Genomic DNA, 7,045 nt, shown 5'->3' with positions numbered 1-7,045 from the left:
CCTCAGGGTTGATCTGGGAAACAAAAAACAAAAACCTGCTTTTAGCTTTTTCACACATCAGCTCAACATAAAGTTCTGTACCTTCTGACTGAAAGAACCAGAAGCTACCACACTCAGCCAACATCATGAATACGAAAAAGCAGACAAAAAGTGAAAAAACCCTAGAATCTTTCTATGGGGATAAGGACCAAAACACAAACACCAAAGAGGTCAGAGCTGAGACTGTACTTCCATCTGAAACTTCAGAATGGACTGTGAACTTCTCGCAAGCACAACTAGCTTTCCTGGAACAGCTGAAGAAAGAAATAGAAGAAAACCTGGCCAATGATTTTAAAATTATAAAAAAGGAATTCACTGATGAGAACATCACTTTGAAAAGGAAAATTGAACAAATGGAAAAGGAAGTTCAAAAATTAACTGGAGAAAATAATTCCCTAAAAGGAAGAGTTAATCAAACAGAAAAGGAAACCCAAAACTTAATTGGGAAAATTAGTCAAATGGAAAAGGAAACACAAAACCTAACTGGGAAAATTGGTCGAATGGAAAAGGAAGTACAAAAATTAAATGGAGACAATAGCTCCTTAAAGGGAAAAATTGGTCAGATGGAAAAGGAGATGCAAAAGTTAACTGAAGAAAACAATACGATGAAAATTAGAATTGGGCAAGTAGAAACTAATGACTCAATGAGGCAGCAAGAATCAGTCAAACAAAATCTAAAGAATGAAAAGATAGAAGAAAACGTAAAATATTTAATTGGAAAAACAAATGACCTGGAAAAGAGATCCAGGAGAGAAAATTTAAGAATTATTGGCCTGCCAGAAACCCATGATGAAGAAAAGAGTCTGGACAGTATCTTCCAGGAAATCATCAAGGAAAACTGCCCAGAAGTACAAGACTCAGAGGGCAAAATAGTCATCGAAAGAATCCACTGTTCCCCTCCCAAAAGGGATCCCAAACTCAAAACCCCAAGAAATATCGTTGCCAAATTCCAGAGCTATCAAGTGAAGGAGAATATACTACAAGCAGCCAGAAAGAAACAATTCAAATATCAAGGACATACAGTCAGGATCACACAGGACCTTGCAGCTTCTACATTAAAAGATCGAAAGAATTGGAACCCAATATTTCATAAGGCAAAGGAGTTGGGTCTTCAACGAAGGATCAACTACCCAGCAAAGTTCAGCATAACATTTCAGGCAAGGAGAAAGTCATTCAACGAAATAAGGGATTTCCAGAGCTTCCTGACCAAAACGCCAGAACTCAGTAGACAATTTGATCTTCAAATGGAGGTCTCAAGAGAATCATTAAAAGGTAAACAGGGGGGAAAAAACAAAAACAAAAACTTGTTACTCAATTAGGGCAAACTGTTTACCTCCCTATAAAGGAAGATGATACCTGTTAATCTTGAGAACTGTGCAGCTATTATGATAAAAGGGATATACATAGAGGGAACGGGTGTAAAGTAAATGATGTCATGTCAAAAATATGATTTAAATATGAGAAGGGATTGTAATAGGAGGTATGAAAAGGAGGAAGCAGAAAAGAGCAAATTACATCACAGGAAGAAGTACAAAACTATAGTAGAGGGAAGGAGGGGAGGGAGATGAGCATTGTTTGAGAGATACTCTAATTTGATTTGTTTAAAGGAGGGAACAATAATCTTAAGTAGATAATCCTAACTAGCTCTATAGGTAGTAGGAGGGGAAGGGGGAAGAAAGGGGAGGGAGGCTAAAAGGGAGTGAAGAAGCAATAAGAGTAAAGGGGAGTAAAAGTGAGAGGGGCTAAAAGAAGGAGGGGAAGGCTGCAGGAGGAGGGGGTGAAAAGTGAATACTATTGAGGAGGAGAAGGGAGATGGGAGAGCTAAAAGTACAAATGGTGGGAAAGAGGATGGAGGGAAATACACAGATTGTAATCATAACTGTGAATGTGAATGGAATGAATTCTCCCATAAAACGGAGACGGATAGCAGAATGGATTAAAAGCCATAATCCAACAATATAATGCTTACAAGAAACACATTTGAAACGGGGGGATACACATAGGATTAAGGTCAAAGGATGGAGCAGAATATATTGTGCTTCAGCTCATGTAAGAAAGGCAGGAGTAGCAATCCTAATCTCAGACAAAGCGAAAGCAGAAATAGATCTAATCAAAAGGTATAAGGATGGAAACTATATCCTGCTAAAAGGCACCATAGACAATGAAGCAATATCATTACTGAACATGTATGCTCCAAGTGGTATAGCATCCAGATTCTTAGAGGAGAGGTTGGGGGAGTTGAAGGAAGAAATTGATAGCAAAACTATGCTAGTGGGGGACCTCAACCTCCCCCTCTCTGAACTCAATAATTCTAACCCCAAAATAAACAAGAAACAGGTTAAGGAGGTAAATAAAACTCTGGATAAGGTAGATATGATAGATCTTTGGAGAAAACTGAATGGGAATAGAAAGGAATATACCTTTTTCTCAGCGGTACATGGAACATTTACAAAAATTGACCATGTACTAGGACATAAAAATCTCACAATCCAGTGCAGAAAGGTAGAGATAATCAATGCATCCTTCTCAGATTATAATTCATTAAAAATTACTTGTAATAAAAGGCCATGGAAAGTAAACCAAAAACAAATTGGAAACTAAATAATCTAATCCTAAAGAAGGGTTGGGTTAAAGAAGAAATCATGCAAACAATCAACAATTTCATTCAAGAGAATGACAATAGTGAGACAACATACCAAATCTTATGGGATACTGCAAAAGCAGTTATTAGGGGAAGTTTTATATCTTTGAATGCTTACATAAATAAAATAGAGAAAGAGGAGATCAATGACTTGGGCTTGCAGTTGAAAAAGCTAGAAAAAGAACAAATTGAAAATCTCCAAGTAAATACCAAATTAGAAATAATGAAAACCAAAGGAGAGATTAATAAAATTGAAATTAAGAAAACTATTGAATTAATAAATAAAACCAATAGTTGGTTTTATGAAAAAACTAGTAAAATTGATAAACCTTTGGTCAATCTGATATAAAAAAAGAAAGAAGAAAATCAAATTACTAATATTAAAAATGAAAGGGGTGAACTCACCTCCAATGAGGAGGAAATGAAAACAATAATTAGAAACTACTTTGTCCAACTTTATGCCCACAAATTCGATAATCTAAACGAGATGGATGAATATTTTAAAAAGTACAAATTGCCCAGATTATCAGAAGAGAATGTTGAATACTTAAACAACCCCATTTCAGAAAAAGAAATTGAACAAGCCATAAATGAACTGCCTAGGAAAAAATCTCCAGGGCCAGATGGATTCACAGGTGAATTCTATCAAACATTTAAAGAACAGTTAATTCCAATACTATATAGACTATTTTTGAAAACTGGGGAAGAAGGAGTCCTCCCAAATTCTTTCTATGATACAAATATGGTTTTGATACCCAAACCAGGACCAGACAAAACAGAGAAAGAAAATTATAGACCAATTTCCCTAATGAATATAGATGCAAAAATTCTAAATAAGATTTTAGCAAAACGAATACAGCATCTTATCATGAGATTAATATATTATGATTGCTGGGAATGGAAGCTCAATTCCATGTGGACAGTCTCGGGTGGGTAAAGGTGGGAACTTCTAAATCTTAGAGTTCTCACGAGGCCCCCCAGGAAAACGGCTGGGAATCGAGGTGAACCAAGCTATCTCGTGTATTTCCACCTCTTCCCGGGAGAAACGTGATGGGAGGAGCATCCCCCTCGAGACTGTCCCGGATCTGGGCATGCCTATTGTTATCTAACAGGCACGGTATTCAGATGCAAACAATGCGACTGGAGAGCTTAATTGGGATCAGGAAAGCCTGAAGGCTCTCTTGGGCAGAGGAGCCACGTGTGAGGACAGAAGGCTCTGCTTTTCCTCTCTCCTCTCTCCCCTCCCCCTCTCTCCCCACTTACACTTCTGCTTCCAATCTCTTATTGTAAGATCTTTGCCTCCTTGGGAGATTCTTCGCTCCCTCCTCAGGAAGAATTCCCCTGCACTTGTAACCAGAACCCTGAATAAAGCTTAACCCTTGTTCAACTCTGAGAGGTCTCTTCTCTCATAAGACTATCCGGTTTGGCCAACCGAAGACCTGCGAGAAGTAAGGTAAGAAGACTCGGGTAGCCCACAGGCCTCTAGGCCTGGCAGTTGGCGTCTCCGAACAGGGGACAGAAGCGCAGATATCCTGGGTGCCTGGGAACACCCGGAAGGGGCTGTGAAAGACGCGAGTCCCGAATCCTAGATTCGGAAGGAGAGAAAGAGTGAGTAGCTTCCCACACCCATGGGAAAAGGGCAGGGATGGGGAATCAATTGCCAGCAATAAAGCCAGAGGAACAGGAGGTCTGGGCTGAGATACTTTACAGGGAATGCAGGGAGGTGGGGGTCACTATAGAGTTAAACGACCTCCGAGAATTTTGTAAAAGGATTTGGAAAGTCTCTCCTTGGCTCGAGCAGACAGGAATATCAAGAGAAAGTTGGGGAGCGGTCGGAGAACAAATGACCGCTTATGAGCAACAATGCCCCGGGGAGCTGGAGGATTTAGATTTCCTGATATTCGGTGTGATTAAGAGTCTTTTGGAAGGGCCGGAAAGGCCAGGGCGGGATTGGAATGAGAGTGGAAGCGGAGAGAGGGGAGGGGAGAACCCTGGCAAGCAGAAAGTTAAGGAGTGTAGAGAAAAAATAGATTCGGAGCTCCATCTAGCTGATGGGAAAGGCGAAGCAGGGGAGAATACGCCTGTCTTCCCTCTGGGCCTCCTTATAACATGCTCCATTGGTCAGACAGTCCAGGGCCACAGTCTAGTTTGGAAAAAGGAATACGAAAGGCCATAGAGAATGGAGAAGACGTAGGGACATTTCCTGTGCTAGAAATAGCGGACCCCAGTGTCCCTGGTGGGGTTCGGAGGAGCCATATACCTATAGAGTGGAAGAGAGTAGCGACTCTTAAAGAGGCATGTACCAAGCACGGCCCCAATTCACCCTTTGTCATAGCCATGCTTGAGACTCTCAGTGGTCAGTTCGTTCTGACTCCTAATGACTGGAAGAGCTTAGCTAGAGCCTGCCTTACCCCTGGGCAGAATGTGATTTGGGTATCAGAATTTTCTCAGAGGGTAAAGAGCACTACCAGTGGGCTGGGGGCTCAGGCCCCCCAGGCTTATCAGCGATTTACAGGAACAGGGCAGTTTGAGGCTACAGGAAATCAATTACAGTACTCAGCCGCCAATTATGTCTTGATTGCTGGAATGGCTATTGCCGCCTGGAAGGTTATAGCCTCTAAGAAAGAGAGAGAGTTTCCCATGACTAGGATTACGCAAGGAAACAATGAGCCATTTACTAATTTTATGGCCAGGCTGCAGGAGGCAGTGGGTCGAGACATGGGAGAGGAGAATCAAGGGACAGAGATAGTGTTAAAGCCATTTCTGCGGCAGAATTGTAATCATGACTGCAAAAAGGCAATGCTGGGACTGCCAAAGAATGCATCTGTTGAAGAAATGATACAAAGATGTGACAGGGTTAGGAAGACAAGTATACTTGGCACAGGTGCAAGGGGAGTACCTTGCCGCCGCCTTAAGTAATATCTCTTTGGAGAAAAAATGTTTTCACTGCGGAAAACCGGGACGCCTTAAGAAAGAGTGTAGGAAAGAAATAAGTACAGGGAGGGGCCAGGACCCTTGTTTTTCATGTGGAAAGCCAGGTCACCTACCTAGACAATGTAGGAAGTCGGGAAACGGGGTGAGGGGCCCCTCGAGGGCCCCAAACGTGTACCCCTTGGCAGAGAATCGGGACGGCCCCTTGGAGGGAGAATACAGGAGATTATGGGGCCAGAGGAAGGAATGCAACACCTTTACAGCTTAGAGAAGTGCCAGCTTGCAGCTCATCAGTTTACTATGATTCCCCTGAAAGACCTCATACAGGAGGAATCCCTGATGTTACAGAACCCATCTCATGCACCCGTAGTTATATATACAGGAGTTTATCCCACTGGCACCACAGCACTTCCATGCTCCAATGTGGTAGCCGAGCCGGCTCATATAGACTATCAGCTTCCCATAGCTATTGCCCTTCCTTTAAAGCACTCAGTTCAAATCCAGTTACTAAAGGAAATAGGACAGAATAGACCTGAGTGTACAATCTGGCTTAATGGAATTCCCATGACTGGCCTCCTTGATACTGGAGGGGATAGGACCTGCCTTACCGGTCACTCAGTACCCCGGCACTGGAAGCTCAAAGAAAGCCAGAGACCAGTGTGGGGAATAGGAGGGTGCCAAAATACCTTAGAGACTATGCACCCAGTAAAGTGGGAGGCAGAGGATCGCCAAGGGACCGTATGGCCGTTGCTGATTCCAGGACTTAGTTTTAACTTCTGGGGCAGAGACATCATGAGCCGCCTGGGGATGAGGCTATCAAATTTTTAGTAAGGGCCATTGCAGTTGCACTGGAGTCCCCACCCTTGAATTGGAAGTCAGACACCCTGATTTGGGTGGAGCAATGGCCCCTGACTCCAGAAAAACTCCAGGCACTAAAACTATTGGTTAAGGAGCAATTAGAAAAAGGAAATATAGAACCATCACAGTCACCCTGGAATGCTCCTGTGTTTGTTATAAAGAAAAAATCCGGGAAATTCAGGCTCCTTACAGATGTTAATCAAGCATTTGTGAGCACCTGGCAGCAGCTATACCAAAATAAACAGCCACTATGCATTCTTATCAACTTCACCCTAAAGGCGATCCTCGCTAAACAAAAAAGGGGAAGATTAAGAGATTGCCTAATACAATCAGAGCGTGATACAGCTGTCTCAAAAAACTCACATACTACTCCAGCTATGAGACATTTTGTGACTATTCCAAGACAACTCCGCAAGGAAAGTAATACCCAGGCTGGAAATAAGGACACATGGGCCATGGTAAAGGATATGGCCTCAGGGAAATGGCAAGGTCCGTATAAGATACTAATATGGGATCCAGGGTATGTTTGTGTCTCCACAGGAAAAGGGGATGAGTGGATTCCCATTAGAAGGATCC

Source organism: Notamacropus eugenii, chromosome 4, assembly GCF_028372415.1.
Source record: "Notamacropus eugenii isolate mMacEug1 chromosome 4, mMacEug1.pri_v2, whole genome shotgun sequence".
Taxonomy (NCBI): Eukaryota; Metazoa; Chordata; class Mammalia; order Diprotodontia; family Macropodidae; genus Notamacropus; species Notamacropus eugenii.
The sequence above is the reverse complement of the archived record's forward strand: the minus strand, read 5'-3'. Positions refer to the sequence as shown.